Genomic DNA, 19,832 nt, shown 5'->3' with positions numbered 1-19,832 from the left:
CACCAGTGCAGGTTTACTGTATCCCTTGGACCTTCACATTGACCATGAAACACAGAAATCGCATCGCAATGGAATACAAAAGGCACAATGCCGATTTAAGTACAAGAAGAATGAATCTTCTGACAGTTTGTGGTTTTAGCGGCTCCTGGGTGACCAGTATTAGATTCCGTACCACCAGTGCAGGTTTACTGTATCCCTTGGACCTTCACATTGACCATGAAACACAGAAATCGCATCGGAATTGAATACAAAAGGCACAATGCCGACTTAAGTACAAGAAGAGTGCATCTTCTGATAGTTTGTGGTTTGAGCGGCTCCTGGGTGACCAGTATTAGATTACGATCCACCAGTGCAGGTTTACTGTATCCCTTGGACCTTCACATTGACCATGAAACACAGAAATCGCATCGGAACTGAATACAAAAGGCACAATGCGGACTTAAGTACAAGAAGAGTGAATCTTCTAAGAGATTGTGGTTTGAGCGGCTCCTGGGTGACCAGTATTAGATTCCGATCCACCAGTGCAAGTTTACTGTATCCCTTGGACCTTCACATTGATCATGAAACACAGAAATCGCATCGGAACTGAATACAAAAGGCACAATGCCGACTTAAGTACAAGAAGTGTGAATCTTCTAAGAGTTTGTGGTTTGAGCGGCTCCTGGGTGACCAGTATTAGATTCCGATGCACCAGTGCAGGTTTAGTGTATCCCTTGGACCTTCACATTGACCATGAAACACAGAAATCGCATCGGAATTGAATACAAAAGGCACAATGCGGACTTAAGTACAAGAAGAGTGAATCTTCTAAGAGATTGTGGTTTGAGCGGCTCCTGGGTGACCAGTATTAGATTCCGATCCACCAGTTCAGGTTTACTGTATTCCCTGGACCTTCACATTGACCATGAAACACAGAAATCGGATCGGAATTGAATACAAAAGGCGCAATGCCGACTTCAGTACAAGAAGAGTGAATCTTCTAAGAGTTTGTGGTTTGAGCGGCTCCTTGGTGACCAGTATTAGATTCCGATGCACCAGTGCAGGTTTACTGTATCCCTTGGACCTTCACATTGACCATGAAACACAGACATCGCATCGGAATTGAATACAAATGGCACAATGCCGACTTAAGTACAAGAAGAGTGAATCTTCTAAGAGTTAGCGGTTTGAGCGGTTCCTGGGAGACCAGTATTAGATTCCGATGCACCAGTGCAGGTTTACTGTATCCCTTGGACCTTCACATTGACCATGAAACACAGACATCGCATCGGAATTGAATACAAAAGGCACAATGCCGACTTAGGTACAAGAAGAGTGAATCTTCTAAGAATTTCTGGTTTGAGCGGCTCCTGGGTGACCAGTATTAGATTCCGATGCACCAGTGCAGGTGTACTGTATCCCTTGGACCTTCACATTGACCATGAAACACAGAAATCGCATCGGAATTGAATACAAAAGGCACAATGCCGACTTAAGTATAAGATCAGTGAGTCTTCGAGGGGTTTGTGGTTTGAGAGGCTCCTGGTAGACCAGTATTAGATTCCGATGCACCAGTGCAGGTTTACTGTATCCCTTGGACCTTCACATTGACCATGAAACACAGACATCGCATCGGAATTGAATACAAAAGGCACAATGCCGACTTAAGTACAAGAAGAGTGAATCTTCTAAGAGTTTGTGGTGAAGAGGCTCCTGGGTGACCAGTATTAGATTCCGATGCATCAGTGCAGGTTTACTGTATCCCTTGGACCTTCACATTGACCACGAAACACAGAAATCGCATCGGAATTGAATACAAAATGCACAATGCCGACTTAAGTACAAGAAGGGTGAATCTTCTAAAAGTTTGTGGTTTGAGCGGCTCCTGGGTGACCAGTATTAGATTCCGATGCACCAGTGCAGGTTTACTGTATCCCTTGGGCCTTCACATTGACCATGAAACACAGACATCGCATCGGAATTGAATACAAAAGGCACAATGCCGACTTAAGTACAAGAAGAGTGAATCTTCTAAGAGATTGTGGTTTGAGCGGCTCCTGGGTGACCAGTATTAGATTCCGATCCACCAGTGCAGGTTTACTGTATCCCTTGGACCTTCACATTGACCATGAAACACAGAAATCGCATCGGAACTGAATACAAAAGGCACAATGCGGACTTAAGTACAAGAAGAGTGAATCTTCTAAGAGATTGTGGTTTGAGCGGCTCCTGGGTGACCAGTATTAGATTCCGATCCACCAGTGCAAGTTTACTGTATCCCTTGGACCTTCACATTGATCATGAAACACAGAAATCGCATCGGAACTGAATACAAAAGGCACAATGCCGACTTAAGTACAAGAAGTGTGAATCTTCTAAGAGTTTGTGGTTTGAGCGGCTCCTGGGTGACCAGTATTAGATTCCGATGCACCAGTGCAGGTTTACTGTATCCCTTGGACCTTCACATTGACCATGAAACACAGACATCGCATCGGAATTGAATACAAAAGGCACAATGCCGACTTAGGTACAAGAAGAGTGAATCTTCTAACAATTTCTGGTTTGAGCGGCTCCTGGGTGACCAGTATTAGATTCCGATGCACCAGTGCAGGTGTACTGTATCCCTTGGACCTTCACATTGACCATGAAACACAGAAATCGCATCGGAATTGAATACAAAAGGCACAATGCCGACTTAAGTATAAGATCAGTGAGTCTTCGAGGGGTTTGTGGTTTGAGAGGCTCTGGGTTGACCAGTATTAGATTCCGATGCACCAGTACAGGTTTACTGTATCCCTTGGACCTTCACATTGACCATGAAACACAGACATCGCATCGGAATTGAATACAAAAGGCACAATGCCGACTTAAGTACAAGAAGAGTGAATCTTCTAAGAGTTTGTGGTGAAGAGGCTCCTGGGTGACCAGTATTAGATTCCGATGCATCAGTGCAGGTTTACTGTATCCCTTGGACCTTCACATTGACCATGAAACACAGAAATCGCATCGGAACTGAATACAAAAGGCACAATGCGGACTTAAGTACAAGAAGAGTGAATCTTCTAAGAGATTGTGGTTTGAGCGGCTCCTGGGTGACCAGTATTAGATTCCGATCCACCAGTGCAAGTTTACTGTATCCCTTGGACCTTCACATTGATCATGAAACACAGAAATCGCATCGGAACTGAATACAAAAGGCACAATGCCGACTTAAGTACAAGAAGTGTGAATCTTCTAAAAGTTTGTGGTTTGAGCGGCTCCTGGGTGACCAGTATTAGATTCCGATGCACCAGTGCAGGTTTAGTGTATCCCTTGGACCTTCACATTGACCATGAAACACAGAAATCGCATCGGAATTGAATACAAAAGGCACAATGCGGACTTAAGTACAAGAAGAGTGAATCTTCTAAGAGATTGTGGTTTGAGCGGCTCCTGGGTGACCAGTATTAGATTCCGATCCACCAGTTCAGGTTTACTGTATCCCCTGGACCTTCACATTGACCATGAAACACAGAAATCGGATCGGAATTGAATACAAAAGGCGCAATGCCGACTTCAGTACAAGAAGAGTGAATCTTCTAAGAGTTTGTGGTTTGAGCGGCTCCTTGGTGACCAGTATTAGATTCCGATGCACCAGTGCAGGTTTACTTTATCCCTTGGACCTTCACATTGACCATGAAACACAGACATCGCATCGGAATTGAATACAAAAGGCACAATGCCGACTTAAGTACAAGAAGAGTGAATCTTCTAAGAGTTAGTGGTTTGAGCGGTTCCTGGGAGACCAGTATTAGATTCCGATGCACCAGTGCAGGTTTACTGTATCCCTTGGACCTTCACATTGACCATGAAACACAGACATCGCATCAGAATTGAATACAAAAGGCACAATGCCGACTTAGGTACAAGAAGAGTGAATCTTCTAACAATTTCTGGTTTGAGCGGCTCCTGGGTGACCAGTATTAGATTCCGATGCACCAGTGCAGGTGTACTGTATCCCTTGGACCTTCACATTGACCATGAAACACAGAAATCGGATCGGAATTGAATACAAAAGGCACAATGCCGACTTAAGTATAAGATCAGTGAGTCTTCGAGGGGTTTGTGGTTTGAGAGGCTCCTGGTTGACCAGTATTAGATTCCGATGCACCAGTGCAGGTTTACTGTATCCCTTGGACCTTCACATTGACCATGAAACACAGACATCGCATCGGAATTGAATACAAAAGGCACAATGCCGACTTAAGTACAAGAAGAGTGAATCTTCTAAGAGTTTGTGGTGAAGAGGCTCCTGGGTGACCAGTATTAGATTCCGATGCATCAGTGCAGGTTTACTGTATCCCTCGGACCTTCACATTGACCATGAAACACAGAAATCGCATCGGAATTGAATACAAAATGCACAATGCCGACTTAAGTACAAGAAGGGTGAATCTTCTAAAAGTTTGTGGTTTGAGCGGCTCCTGGGTGACCAGTATTACATTCCGATGCACCAGTGCAGGTTTACTGTATCCCTTGGGCCTTCACATTGACCATGAAACACAGACATCGCATCGGAATTGAATACAAAAGGCACAATGCCGACTTAAGTACAAGAAGAGTGAATCTTCTAAGAGTTTGTGGTTTGAGCGGTTCCTGGGAGACCAGTATTAGATTCCGATGCACCAGTGTAGGTTTACTGTATCCCTTGTACCTTCACATTGACCATGAAACACAGAAATCGCATCGGAATTGAATACAAAATTCTCAATGCCGACTTAAGTACAAGAAGAGTGAATCTTCTAAGAGTTTGTGGTTTGAGCAGCTACTGGGAGACCAGTATTAGATTCCGATGCACCAGTGCAGGTTTACTGTATCCCTTGGACCTTCACATTGACCATGAAACACAGAAATCGCATCGCAATTGAATACAAAAGGCACAATGCCGACTTAAGTACAAGAAGAATGAATCTTCTGACAGTTTGTGGTTTGAGCGGCTCCTGGGTGACCAGTATTAGATTCCGATCCACCAGTGCAGGTTTACTGTATCCCTTGGACCTTCACATTGACCATGAAACACAGAAAACGCATCGGAATTGAATACAAAAGGCACAATGCCGACCTAAGTACAAGAAGAGTGAATCTTCTAAGAGTTTGTGGTTTGAGCGGCTCCTGGGAGACCAGTATTAGATTCCGATTCACCAGTGCAGGTTTACTGTATCCCTTGGACCTTCACATTGACCATGAAACACAGAAATCGCATCGGAATTGAATACAAAAGGCACAATGCCGACTTAAGTACAAGAAGAGAGAATCTTCTAAGAGTTTGTGGTTTGAGCGGCTCCTGGGAGACCGGTATTAGATTCCGACGCACCAGTGCAGGTTTACTGTATCCCCTGGACCTTCACATTGACCATGAAACACAGATATCGGATCGGAATTGAATACAAAAGGGGCAATGCCGACTTAAGTACAAGAAGAGTGATTCTTCTAAGAGTTTGTGGTTTGAGCGGCTCCTTGGTGACCAGTATTGGATTCCGATGCACCAGTGCAGGTTTACTGTATCCCTTGGACCTTCACATTGACCATGAAACACAGACATCGCATCGGAATTGAATACAAAAGGCACAATGCCGACTTAGGTACAAGAAGAGTGAATCTTCTAACAATTTCTGGTGTGAGCGGCTCCTGGGTGACCAGTATTAGATTACGATGCACCAGTGCAGGTGTACTGTATCCCTTGGACCTTCACACTGACCATGAAACACAGAAATCGCATCGCAATTGAATACAAAAGCCACAATGCCTGCGTAAGTATAAGATCAGTGAATCTTCGAGGAGTTTGTGGTTTGAGAGGCTCCTGGTTGACCAGTATTAGATTCCGATGCACCAGTGCAGGTTTACTGTATCCCTTGGACCTTCACATTGACCATGAAACACAGACATCGCATCGGAATTGAATACAAAAGGCACAATGCCGACTTAAGTACAAGAAGAGTGAATCTTCTGAGAGTTTGTGGTGGGAGAGGCTCCTGGGTAACCAGTATTAGATTCCGATGCATCAGTGCAGGTTTACTGTATCCCTTGGACCTTCACATTGACCATGAAACACAGAAATCGCATCGGAATTGAATACAAAAGGCAAAATGCCGACTTAAGTACAAGAAGAGTGAATCTTCTAAAAGTTTGTGGTTTGAGCGGCTCCTGGGTGACCAGTATTAGATTCCGATGCACCAGTGCAGGTTTACTGTATACCTTGGACCTTCACATTGACCATGAAACACAGACATCGCATCGGAATTGAATACAAAAGGCACAATGCCGACATAAGTACAAGCAGAGTGAATCTTCTAAGAGATTGTGGTTTGAGCGGTTCCTGGGAGACCAGTATTAGATTCCGATGCACCAGTGCAGGTTTACTGTATCCCTTGGACCTTCACATTGACCATGAAACACAGAAATCGCATCGGAAATGAATACAAAAGGCACAATGCCGACTTACGTAAAGAAGAGTGAATCTTCTAAAAGTTTGTGGTTTGAGCGGCTCCTGGGTGACCAGTATTAGGTTCCGATGCACCAGTGCAGGTTAACTGTATTCCTTGGACCTTCACATTGACCATGAAACACAGACATCGCATCGGAATTGAATACAAAAGGCACAATGCCGACTTAAGTACAAGAAGAGTGAATCTTCTAAGAGTTTGTGGTTTGAGCGGTTCCTGGGAGACCAGTATTAGATTCCGATGCACCAGTGTAGGTTTACTGTATCCCTTGGACCTTCACATTGACCATGAAACACAGAAATCGCATCGCAATTAAATACAAAAGGCACAATGCCGACTTAAGTACAAGAAGAATGAATCTTCTGACAGTTTGTGGTTTGAGCGGCTCCTGGGTGACCAGTATTAGATTCCGATCCACCAGTGCAGGTTTACTGTATCCCTTGGACCTTCACATTGACCATGAAACACAGAAATCGCATCGGAACTGAATACAAAAGCACAATGCGGACTTAAGTACAAGAAGAGTGAATCTTCTAAGAGATTGTGGTTTGAGCGGCTTCTGGGTGACCAGTATTAGATTCCGATCCACCAGTTAAGGTTTACTGTATCCCCTGGACCTTCACATTGACCATGAAACACAGAAATCGGATCGGAATTGAATACAAAAGGCGCAATGCCGACTTAAGTACAAGAAGAGTGAATCTTCTAAGAGTTTGTGGTTTGAGCGGCTCCTTGGTGACCAGTATTAGATTCCGATGCACCAGTGCAGGTTTACTGTATCCCTTGGACCTTCACATTGACCATGAAACACAGACATCGCATCGGAATTGAATACAAAAGGCACAATGCCGACTTAAGTACAAGAAGAGTGAATCTTCTAAGAGTTAGTGGTTTGAGCGGTTCCTGGGAGACCAGTATTAGATTCCGATGCACCAGTGCAGGTTTACTGTATCCCTTGGACCTTCACATTGACCATGAAACACAGACAACGCATCGGAATTGAATACAAAAGGCACAATGCCGACTTAGGTACAAGAAGAGTGAATCTTCTAACAATTTCTGGTTTGAGCGGCTCCTGGGTGACCAGTATTAGATTCCGATGCACCAGTGCAGGTGTACTGTATCCCTTGGACCTTCACATTGACCATGAAACACAGAAATCGCATCGGAATTGAATACAAAAGGCACAATGCCGACTTAAGTATAAGATCAGTGAGTCTTCGAGGGGTTTGTGGTTTGAGAGGCTCCTGGTTGACCAGTATTAGATTCCGATGCACCAGTGCAGGTTTACTGTATCCCTTGGACCTTCACATTGACCATGAAACACAGACATCGCATCGGAATTGAATACAAAAGGCACAATGCCGACTTAAGTACAAGAAGAGTGAATCTTCTAAGAGTTTGTGGTGAAGAGGCTCCTGGGTGACCAGTATTAGATTCCGATGCATCAGTGCAGGTTTACTGTATCCCTTGGACCTTCACATTGACCATGAAACACAGAAATCGCATCGGAATTGAATACAAAACGCACAATGCCGACTTAAGTACAAGAAGGGTGAATCTTCTAAAAGTTTGTGGTTTGAGCGGCTCCTGGGTGACCAGTATTAGATTCCGATGCACCAGTGCAGGTTTACTGTATCCCTTGGGCCTTCACATTGACCATGAAACACAGACATCGCATCGGAATTGAATACAAAAGGCACAATGCCGACTTAAGTACAAGAAGAGTGAATCTTCTAAGAGTTTGTGGTTTGAGCGGTTCCTGGGAGACCAGTATTAGATTCCGATGCACCAGTGTAGGTTTACTGTATCCCTTGGACCTTCACATTGACCATGAAACACAGAAATCGCATCGGAATTGAATACAAAATTCTCAATGCCGACTTAAGTACAAGAAGAGTGAATCTTCTAAGAGTTTGTGGTTTGAGCGGCTACTGGGAGACCAGTATTAGATTCCGATGCACCAGTGCAGGTTTACTGTATCCCTTGGACCTTCACATTGACCATGAAACACAGAAATCGCATCGCAATGGAATACAAAAGGCACAATGCCGATTTAAGTACAAGAAGAATGAATCTTCTGACAGTTTGTGGTTTTAGCGGCTCCTGGGTGACCAGTATTAGATTCCGTACCACCAGTGCAGGTTTACTGTATCCCTTGGACCTTCACATTGACCATGAAACACAGAAATCGCATCGGAATTGAATACAAAAGGCACAATGCCGACTTAAGTACAAGAAGAGTGAATCTTCTAAGAGTTTGTGGTTTGAGCGGCTCCTGGGTGACCAGTATTAGATTACGATCCACCAGTGCAGGTTTACTGTATCCCTTGGACCTTCACATTGACCATGAAACACAGAAATCGCATCGGAACTGAATACAAAAGGCACAATGCGGACTTAAGTACAAGAAGAGTGAATCTTCTAAGAGATTGTGGTTTGAGCGGCTCCTGGGTGACCAGTATTAGATTCCGATCCACCAGTGCAAGTATACTGTATCCCTTGGACCTTCACATTGATCATGAAACACAGAAATCGCATCGGAACTGAATACAAAAGGCACAATGCCGACTTAAGTACAAGAAGTGTGAATCTTCTAAGAGTTTGTGGTTTGAGCGGCTCCTGGGTGACCAGTATTAGATTCCGATGCACCAGTGCAGGTTTAGTGTATCCCTTGGACCTTCACATTGACCATGAAACACAGAAATCGCATCGGAATTGAATACAAAAGGCACAATGCGGACTTAAGTACAAGAAGAGTGAATCTTCTAAGAGATTCTGGTTTGAGCGGCTCCTGGGTGACCAGTATTAGATTCCGATCCACCAGTTCAGGTTTACTGTATTCCCTGGACCTTCACATTGACCATGAAACACAGAAATCGGATCGGAATTGAATACAAAAGGCGCAATGCCGACTTCAGTACAAGAAGAGTGAATCTTCTAAGAGTTTGTGGTTTGAGCGGCTCCTTGGTGACCAGTATTAGATTCCGATGCACCAGTGCAGGTTTACTGTATCCCTTGGACCTTCACATTGACCATGAAACACAGACATCGCATCGGAATTGAATACAAATGGCACAATGCCGACTTAAGTACAAGAAGAGTGAATCTTCTAAGAGTTAGTGGTTTGAGCGGTTCCTGGGAGACCAGTATTAGATTCCGATGCACCAGTGCAGGTTTACTGTATCCCTTGGACCTTCACATTGACCGTGAAACACAGACATCGCATCGGAATTGAATACAAAAGGCACAATGCCGACTTAGGTACAAGAAGAGTGAATCTTCTAACAATTTCTGGTTTGAGCGGCTCCTGGGTGACCAGTATTAGATTCCGATGCACCAGTGCAGGTGTACTGTATCCCTTGGACCTTCACATTGACCATGAAACACAGAAATCGCATCGGAATTGAATACAAAAGGCACAATGCCGACTTAAGTATAACATCAGTGAGTCTTCGAGGGGTTTGTGGTTTGAGAGGCTCCTGGTAGACCAGTATTAGATTCCGATGCACCAGTGCAGGTTTACTGTATCCCTTGGACCTTCACATTGACCATGAAACACAGACATCGCATCGGAATTGAATACAAAAGGCACAATGCCGACTTAAGTACAAGAAGAGTGAATCTTCTAAGAGTTTGTGGTGAAGAGGCTCCTGGGTGACCAGTATTAGATTCCGATGCATCAGTGCAGGTTTACTGTATCCCTTGGACCTTCACATTGACCACGAAACACAGAAATCGCATCGGAATTGAATACAAAATGCACAATGCCGACTTAAGTACAAGAAGGGTGAATCTTCTAAAAGTTTGTGGTTTGAGCGGCTCCTGGGTGACCAGTATTAGATTCCGATGCACCAGTGCAGGTTTACTGTATCCCTTGGGCCTTCACATTGACCATGAAACACAGACATCGCATCGGAATTGAATACAAAAGGCACAATGCCGACTTAAGTACAAGAAGAGTGAATCTTCTAAGAGTTTGTGGTTTGAGCGGTTCCTGGGAGACCAGTATTAGATTCCGTACCACCAGTGCAGGTTTACTGTATCCCTTGGACCTTCACATTGACCATGAAATACAGAAATCGCATCGGAATTGAATACAAAAGGCACAATGCCGACTTAAGTACAAGAAGAGTGAATCTTCTAAGAGATTGTGGTTTGAGCGGCTCCTGGGTGACCAGTATTAGATTCCGATCCACCAGTTCAGGTTTACTGTATCCCCTGGACCTTCACATTGACCATGAAACACAGAAATCGGATCGGAATTGAATACAAAAGGCGCAATGCCGACTTCAGTACAAGAAGAGTGAATCTTCTAAGAGTTTGTGGTTTGAGCGGCTCCTTGGTGACCAGTATTAGATTCCGATGCACCAGTGCAGGTTTACTTTATCCCTTGGACCTTCACATTGACCATGAAACACAGAAATCGCATCGCAATGGAATACAAAAGGCACAATGCCGATTTAAGTACAAGAAGAATGAATCTTCTGACAGTTTGTGGTTTTAGCGGCTCCTGGGTGACCAGTATTAGATTCCGTACCACAAGTGCAGGTTTACTGTATCCCTTGGACCTTCACATTGACCATGAAACACAGAAATCGCATCGGAATTGAATACAAAAGGCACAATGCCGACTTAAGTACAAGAAGAGTGAATCTTCTAAGAGTTTGTGGTTTGAGCGGCTCCTGGGTGACCAGTATTAGATTACGATCCACCAGTGCAGGTTTACTGTATCCCTTGGACCTTCACATTGACCATGAAACACAGAAATCGCATCGGAACTGAATACAAAAGGCACAATGCGGACTTAAGTACAAGAAGAGTGAATCTTCTAAGAGATTGTGGTTTGAGCGGCTCCTGGGTGACCAGTATTAGATTCCGATCCACCAGTGCAAGTTTACTGTATCCCTTGGACCTTCACATTGATCATGAAACATAGAAATCGCATCGGAACTGAATACAAAAGGCACAATGCCGACTTAAGTACAAGAAGTGTGAATCTTCTAAGAGTTTGTGGTTTGAGCGGCTCCTGGGTGACCAGTATTAGATTCCGATGCACCAGTGCAGGTTTAGTGTATCCCTTGGACCTTCACATTGACCATGAAACACAGAAATCGCATCGGAATTGAATACAAAAGGCACAATGCGGACTTAAGTACAAGAAGAGTGAATCTTCTAAGAGATTCTGGTTTGAGCGGCTCCTGGGTGACCAGTATTAGATTCCGATCCACCAGTTCAGGTTTACTGTATTCCCTGGACCTTCACATTGACCATGAAACATAGAAATCGGATCGGAATTGAATACAAAAGGCGCAATGCCGACTTCAGTACAAGAAGAGTGAATCTTCTAAGAGTTTGTGGTTTGAGCGGCTCCTTGGTGACCAGTATTAGATTCCGATGCACCAGTGCAGGTTTACTGTATCCCTTGGACCTTCACATTGACCATGAAACACAGACATCGCATCGGAATTGAATACAAATGGCACAATGCCGACTTAAGTACAAGAAGAGTGAATCTTCTAAGAGTTAGTGGTTTGAGCGGTTCCTGGGAGACCAGTATTAGATTCCGATGCACCAGTGCAGGTTTACTGTATCCCTTGGACCTTCACATTGACCATGAAACACAGACATCGCATCGGAATTGAATACAAAAGGCACAATGCCGACTTAGGTACAAGAAGAGTGAATCTTCTAACAATTTCTGGTTTGAGCGGCTCCTGGGTGACCAGTATTAGATTCCGATGCACCAGTGCAGGTGTACTGTATCCCTTGGACCTTCACATTGACCATGAAACACAGAAATCGCATCGGAATTGAATACAAAAGGCACAATGCCGACTTAAGTATAACATCAGTGAGTCTTCGAGGGGTTTGTGGTTTGAGAGGCTCCTGGTAGACCAGTATTAGATTCCGATGCACCAGTGCAGGTTTACTGTATCCCTTGGACCTTCACATTGACCATGAAACACAGACATCGCATCGGAATTGAATACAAAAGGCACAATGCCGACTTAAGTACAAGAAGAGTGAATCTTCTAAGAGTTTGTGGTGAAGAGGCTCCTGGGTGACCAGTATTAGATTCCGATGCATCAGTGCAGGTTTACTGTATCCCTTGGACCTTCACATTGACCACGAAACACAGAAATCGCATCGGAATTGAATACAAAATGCACAATGCCGACTTAAGTACAAGAAGGGTGAATCTTCTAAAAGTTTGTGGTTTGAGCGGCTCCTGGGTGACCAGTATTAGATTCCGATGCACCAGTGCAGGTTTACTGTATCCCTTGGGCCTTCACATTGACCATGAAACACAGACATCGCATCGGAATTGAATACAAAAGGCACAATGCCGACTTAAGTACAAGAAGAGTGAATCTTCTAAGAGTTTGTGGTTTGAGCGGTTCCTGGGAGACCAGTATTAGATTCCGTACCACCAGTGCAGGTTTACTGTATCCCTTGGACCTTCACATTGACCATGAAACACAGAAATCGCATCGGAATTGAATACAAAAGGCACAATGCCGACTTAAGTACAAGAAGAGTGAATCTTCTAAGAGATTGTGGTTTGAGCGGCTCCTGGGTGACCAGTATTAGATTCCGATCCACCAGTTCAGGTTTACTGTATCCCCTGGACCTTCACATTGACCATGAAACACAGAAATCGGATCGGAATTGAATACAAAAGGCGCAATGCCGACTTCAGTACAAGAAGAGTGAATCTTCTAAGAGTTTGTGGTTTGAGCGGCTCCTTGGTGACCAGTATTAGATTCCGATGCACCAGTGCAGGTTTACTTTATCCCTTGGACCTTCACATTGACCATGAAACACAGACATCGCATCGGAATTGAATACAAAAGGCACAATGCCGACTTAAGTACAAGAAGAGTGAATCTTCTAAGAGTTAGTGGTTTGAGCGGTTCCTGGGAGACCAGTATTAGATTCCGATGCACCAGTGCAGGTTTACTGTATCCCTTGGACCTTCACATTGACCATGAAACACAGACATCGCATCGGAATTGAATACAAAAGGCACAATGCCGACTTAGGTACAAGAAGAGTGAATCTTCTAACAATTTCTGGTTTGAGCGGCTCCTGGGTGACCAGTATTAGATTCCGATGCACCAGTGCAGGTGTACTGTATCCCTTGGACCTTCACATTGACCATGAAACACAGAAATCGGATCGGAATTGAATACAAAAGGCACAATGCCGACTTAAGTATAAGATCAGTGAGTCTTCGAGGGGTTTGTGGTTTGAGAGGCTCCTGGTTGACCAGTATTAGATTCCGATGCACCAGTGCAGGTTTACTGTATCCCTTGGACCTTCACATTGACCATGAAACACAGACATCGCATCGGAATTGAATACAAAAGGCACAATGCCGACTTAAGTACAAGAAGAGTGAATCTTCTAAGCGTTTGTGGTGAAGAGGCTCCTGGGTGACCAGTATTAGATTCCGATGCATCAGTGCAGGTTTACTGTATCCCTTGGACCTTCACATTGACCATGAAACACAGAAATCGCATCGGAATTGAATACAAAATGCACAATGCCGACTTAAGTACAAGAAGGGTGAATCTTCTAAAAGTTTGTGGTTTGAGCGGCTCCTGGGTGACCAGTATTACATTCCGATGCACCAGTGCAGGTTTACTGTATCCCTTGGGCCTTCACATTGACCATGAAACACAGACATCGCATCGGAATTGAATACAAAAGGCACAATGCCGACTTAAGTACAAGAAGAGTGAATCTTCTAAGAGTTTGTGGTTTGAGCGGTTCCTGGGAGACCAGTATTAGATTCCGATGCACCAGTGTAGGTTTACTGTATCCCTTGTACCTTCACATTGACCATGAAACACAGAAATCGCATCGGAATTGAATACAAAATTCTCAATGCCGACTTAAGTACAAGAAGAGTGAATCTTCTAAGAGTTTGTGGTTTGAGCGGCTACTGGGAGACCAGTATTAGATTCCGATGCACCAGTGCAGGTTTACTGTATCCCTTGGACCTTCACATTGACCATGAAACACAGAAATCGCATCGCAATTGAATACAAAAGGCACAATGCCGACTTAAGTACAAGAAGAATGAATCTTCTGACAGTTTGTGGTTTGAGCGGCTCCTGGGTGACCAGTATTAGATTCCGATCCACCAGTGCAGGTTTACTGTATCCCTTGGACCTTCACATTGACCATGAAACACAGAAATCGCATCGGAATTGAATACAAAATGCACAATGCCGACTTAAGTACAAGAAGAGTGAATCTTCTAAGAGTTTGTGGTTTGAGCGGCTCCTGGGTGACCAGTATTAGATTCCGATCCACCAGTGCAGGTTTACTGTATCCCTTGGACCTTCACATTGACCATGAAACACAGAAATCGCATCGGAACTGAATACAAAAGGCACAATGCGGACTTAAGTACAAGAAGAGTGAATCTTCTAAACGTTTGTGGTTTGAGCGGCTCCTGGGTGACCAGTATTAGATTCCGATCCACCTGTGCAGGTTTACTGTATCCCTTGGACCTTCACATTGATCATGAAACACAGAAATCGCATCGGAACTGAATACAAAAGGCACAATGCGGACTTAAGTACAAGAAGTGTGAATCTTCTAAGAGTTTGTGGTTTGAGCGGCTCCTGGGTGACCAGTATTAGATTCCGATGCACCAGTGCAGGTTTAGTGTATCCCTTGGACCTTCACATTGACCATGAAACACAGAAATCGCATCGGAATTGAATACAAAAGGCACAATGCCGACTTAAGTACAAGAAGAGTGAATCTTCTAAGAGTTTGTGGTTTGAGCGGCTCCTGGGTGACCTGTATTAGATTCCGATCCACCAGTGCAGGTTTACTGTATCCCTTGGACCTTCACATTGACCATGAAACACAGAAAACGCATCGGAATTGAATACAAAAGGCACAATGCCGACTCAAGTACAAGAAGAATGAATCTTCTGACTGTTTGTGGTTTGAGCGGCTCCTGGGTGACCAGTATTAGATTCCGATCCACCAGTGCAGGTTTACTGTATCCCTTGGACCTTCACATTGACCATGAAACACAGAAATCGCATCGGAACTGAATACAAAAGGCACAATGCGGACTTAAGTACAAGAAGAGTGAATCTTCTAAGAGATTGTGGTTTGAGCGGCTCCTGGGTGACCAGTATTAGATTCCGATCCACCAGTTCAGGTTTACTGTATCCCCTGGACGTTCACATTGACCATGAAACACAGAAATCGGATCGGAATTGAATACAAAAGGCGCAATGCCGACTTAAGTACAAGAAGAGTGAATCTTCTAAGAGTTTGTGGTTTGAGCGGCTCCTTGGTGACCAGTATTAGATTCCGATGCACCAGTGCAGGTTTACTGTATCCCTTGGACCTTCACATTGACCATGAAACACAGACATCACATCGGAATTGAATACAAAAGGCACAATGCCGACTTAAGTACAAGAAGAGTGAATCTTCTAAGAGTTAGTGGTTTGAGCGGTTCCTGGGAGACCAGTATTAGATTCCGATGCACCAGTGCAGGTTTACTGTATCCCTTGGACCTTCACATTGACCATGAAACACAGACATCGCATCGGAATTGAATACAAAAGGCACAATGCCGACTTAGGTACAAGAAGAGTGAATCTTCTAACAATTTCTGGTTTGAGCGGCTCCTGGGTGACCAGTATTAGATTCCGATGCACCAGTGCAGGTGTACTGTATCCCTTATACCTTCACATTGACCATGAAACACAGAAATCGCATCGGAATTGAATACAAAAGGCACAATGCCGACTTAAGTATAAGATCAGTGAGTCTTCGAGGGGTTTGTGGTTTGAGAGGCTCCTGGTTGACCAGTATTAGATTCCGATGCACCAGTGCAGGTTTACTGTATCCCTTGGACCTTCACATTGACCATGAAACACAGACATCGCATCGGAATTGAATACAAAAGGCACAATGCCGACTTAAGTACAAGAAGAGTGAATCTTCTAAGAGATTGTGGTGAAGAGGCTCCTGGGTGACCAGTATTAGATTCCGATGCATCAGTGCAGGTTTACCATATCCCTTGGACCTTCACATTGACCATGAAACACAGAAATCGCATCGGAATTGAATACAAAATGCACAATGCCGACTTAAGTACAAGAAGAGTGAATCTTCTAAAAGTTTGTGGTTTGAGCGGCTCCTGGGTGACCAGTATTAGATTCCGATGCACCAGTGCAGGTTTACTGTATCCCTTGGACCTTCACATTGACCATGAAACACAGACATCGCATCGGAATTGAATACAAAAGGCACAATGCCGACTTAAGTACAAGAAGAGTGAATCATCTAAGAGTTAGTGGTTTGAGCGGTTCCTGGGAGACCAGTATTAGATTCCGATGCACCAGTGCAGGTTTACTGTATCCCTTGGACCTTCACATTGACCATGAAACACAGACATCGCATCGGAATTGAATACAAAAGGCACAATGCCGACTTAGGTACAAGAAGAGTGAATCTTCTAACAATTTCTGGTTTGAGCGGCTCCTGGGTGACCAGTATTAGATTACGATGCACCAGTGCAGGTGTACTGTATCCCTTATACCTTCACATTGACCATGAAACACAGAAATCGCATCGGAATTGAATACAAAAGGCACAATGCCGACTTAAGTATAAGATCAGTGAGTCTTCGAGGGGATTGTGGTTTGAGAGGCTCCTGGTTGACCAGTATTAGATTCCGATGCACCAGTGCAGGTTTACTGTATCCCTTGGACCTTCACATTGACCATGAAACACAGACATCGCATCGGAATTGAATACAAAAGGCACAATGCCGACTTAAGTACAAGAAGAGTGAATCTTCTAAGAGTTTGTGGTGAAGAGGCTCCTGGGTGACCAGTATTAGATTCCGGTGCACCAGTGCAGGTTTACTGTATCCCTTGGACCTTCACATTGACCATGAAACACAGAAATCGCATCGGAATTGAATACAAAATGCACAATGCCGACTTAAGTACAAGAAGAGTGAATCTTCTAAAAGTTTGTGGTTTGAGCGGCTCCTGGGTGACCAGTATTAGATTCCGATGCACCAGTGCAGGTTTACTGTATCCCTTGGGCCTTCGCATTGACCATGAAACACAGACATCGCATCGGAATTGAATACAAAAGGCACAATGCCGACTTAAGTACAAGAAGAGTGAATCTTCTAAGAGTTTGTGGTTTGAGCGGTTCCTGGGAGACCAGTATTAGATTCCGATGCACCAGTGTAGGTTTACTGTATCCCTTGGACCTTCACATTGACCATGAAACACAGATATCGCATCGGAATTGAATACAAAATTCTCAATGCCGACTTAAGTACAAGAAGAGTGAATCTTCTAAGAGTTTGTGGTTTGAGCGGCTACTGGGAGACCAGTATTAGATTCCGATGCACCAGTGCAGGTTTACTGTATCCCTTGGACCTTCACATTGACCATGAAACACAGAAATCGCATCGCAATTGAATACAAAAGGCACAATGCCGACTTCAGTACAAGAAGAATGAATCTTCTGACAGTTTGTGGTTTGAGCGGCTCCTGGGTGACCAGTATTAGATTCCGATCCACCAGTGCAGGTTTACTGTATCCCTTGGACCTTCACATTGACCATGAAACACAGAAATCGCATCGGAATTGAATACAAAAGGCACAATGCCGACTTAAGTACAAGAAGAGTGAATCTTCTAAGAGTTTGTGGTTTGAGCGGCTCCTGGGTGACCAGTATTAGATTCCGATCCACCAGTGCAGGTTTACTGTATCCCTTGGACCTTCACATTGACCATGAAACACAGAAATCGCATCGGAACTGAATACAAAAGGCACAATGCGGACTTAAGTACAAGAAGAGTGAATCTTCTAAGAGATTGTGGTTTGAGCGGCTCCTGGGTGACCAGTATTAGATTCCCATCCACCAGTGCAGGTATACTGTATCCCTTGGACCTTCACATTGATCATGAAACACAGAAATCGCATCGGAACTGAATACAAAAGGCACAATGCCGACTTAAGTACAAGAAGTGTGAATCTTCTAAAAGTTTGTGGTTTGAGCGGCTCCTGGGTGACCAGTATTAGATTCCGATGCACCAGTGCAGGTTTACTGTATCCCTTGGACCTTCACATTGACCATGAAACACAGAAATCGCATCGGAATTGAATACAAAAGGCACAATGCCGACTTAAGTACAAGAAGAGTGAATCTTCTAAGAATTTGTGGTTTGAGCGGTTCCTGGGTGACCTGTATTAGATTCCGATCCACCAGTGCAGGTTTACTGTATCCCTTGGACCTTCACATTGACCATGAAACACAGAAAACGCATCGGAATTGAATACAAAAGTCACAATGCCGACTCAAGTACAAGAAGAGTGAATCTTCTAAGAGTTTGTGGTTTGAGCGGCTCCTGGGTGACCAGTATTAGATTCCGATCCACCAGTGCAGGTTTACTGTATCCCTTGGACCTTCACATTGACCATGAAACACAGAAATCGCATCGGAATTGAATACAAAAGGCACAATGCCGACATAAGTACAAGAAGAATGAATCTTCTGACAGTTTGTGGTTTGAGCGGCTCCTGGGTGACCAGTATTAGATTCCGATCCACCAGTGCAGGTTTACTGTATCCCTTGGACCTTCAGATTGACCATGAAACACAGAAATCGCATCGGAACTGAATACAAAAGGCACAATGCGGACTTAAGTACAAGAAGAGTGAATCTTCTAAGAGATTGTGGTTTGAGCGGCTCCTGGGTGACCAGTATTAGATTCCGATCCACCAGTTCAGGTTTACTGTATCCCCTGGACCTTCACATTGACCATGAAACACAGAAATCGGATCGGAATTGAATACAAAAGGCGCAATGCCGACTTAAGTACAAGAAGAGTGAATCTTCTAAGAGTTTGTGGTTTGAGCGGCTCCTTGGTGACCAGTATTAGATTCCGATGCACCAGTGCAGGTTTACTGTATCCCTTGGACCTTCACATTGACCATGAAACACAGACATCACATCGGAATTGAATACAAAAGGCACAATGCCGACTTAAGTACAAGAAGAGTGAATCTTCTAAGAGTTAGTGGTTTGAGCGGTTCCTGGGAGACCAGTATTAGATTCCGATGCACCAGTGCAGGTTTACTGTATCCCTTGGACCTTCACATTGACCATGAAACACAGACATCGCATCGGAATTGAATACAAAAGGCACAATGCCGACTTAGGTACAAGAAGAGTGAATCTTCTAACAATTTCTGGTTTGAGCGGCTCCTGGGTGACCAGTATTAGATTCCGATGCACCAGTGCAGGTGTACTGTATCCCTTATACCTTCACATTGACCATGAAACACAGAAATCGCA

This window comes from Schistocerca nitens, chromosome 3 (genome assembly GCF_023898315.1).
Source record: "Schistocerca nitens isolate TAMUIC-IGC-003100 chromosome 3, iqSchNite1.1, whole genome shotgun sequence".
NCBI classification, from domain to species: domain Eukaryota; kingdom Metazoa; phylum Arthropoda; class Insecta; order Orthoptera; family Acrididae; genus Schistocerca; species Schistocerca nitens.
Note: the sequence above shows the minus strand (reverse complement) of the source record.